Genomic DNA, 344 nt, shown 5'->3' with positions numbered 1-344 from the left:
ATTTTCACGCCATTTTTATTTCTGGCCAAAAGAAGCGTCATTTGTGTCCCATCTTTTTTTTTTCGAATACCAAAACATCTTAATTCAACTTTGAATGAGGTTCGTTTCTCCTACCTTTCTCTTCCATCCTTTGAATAAGTTTAGTAGCAAATAAATGAAAAGGGTGAGAAAATATCTTTCCAATCACACCTCTTAAGTCTAAATCGGAAGAGTTTAGGTTCAGTTATTCAAGTTTTTCTTATAACAATCTTTGAAAAATGTTCAAAAAACAGCATCATCATTACGATTCCGTTCAAGATTTTTTTAAATTTTTTTAAAATATTTTTATGCAAATTTTTTAAGCT

Source organism: Rhagoletis pomonella, unplaced genomic scaffold (genome assembly GCF_013731165.1).
Source record: "Rhagoletis pomonella isolate Grant_MI unplaced genomic scaffold, Rhpom_1.0 Rhpom_scaffold_00011, whole genome shotgun sequence".
In the NCBI taxonomy this organism is placed as follows: Eukaryota; Metazoa; Arthropoda; class Insecta; order Diptera; family Tephritidae; genus Rhagoletis; species Rhagoletis pomonella.
Note: the sequence above shows the minus strand (reverse complement) of the source record.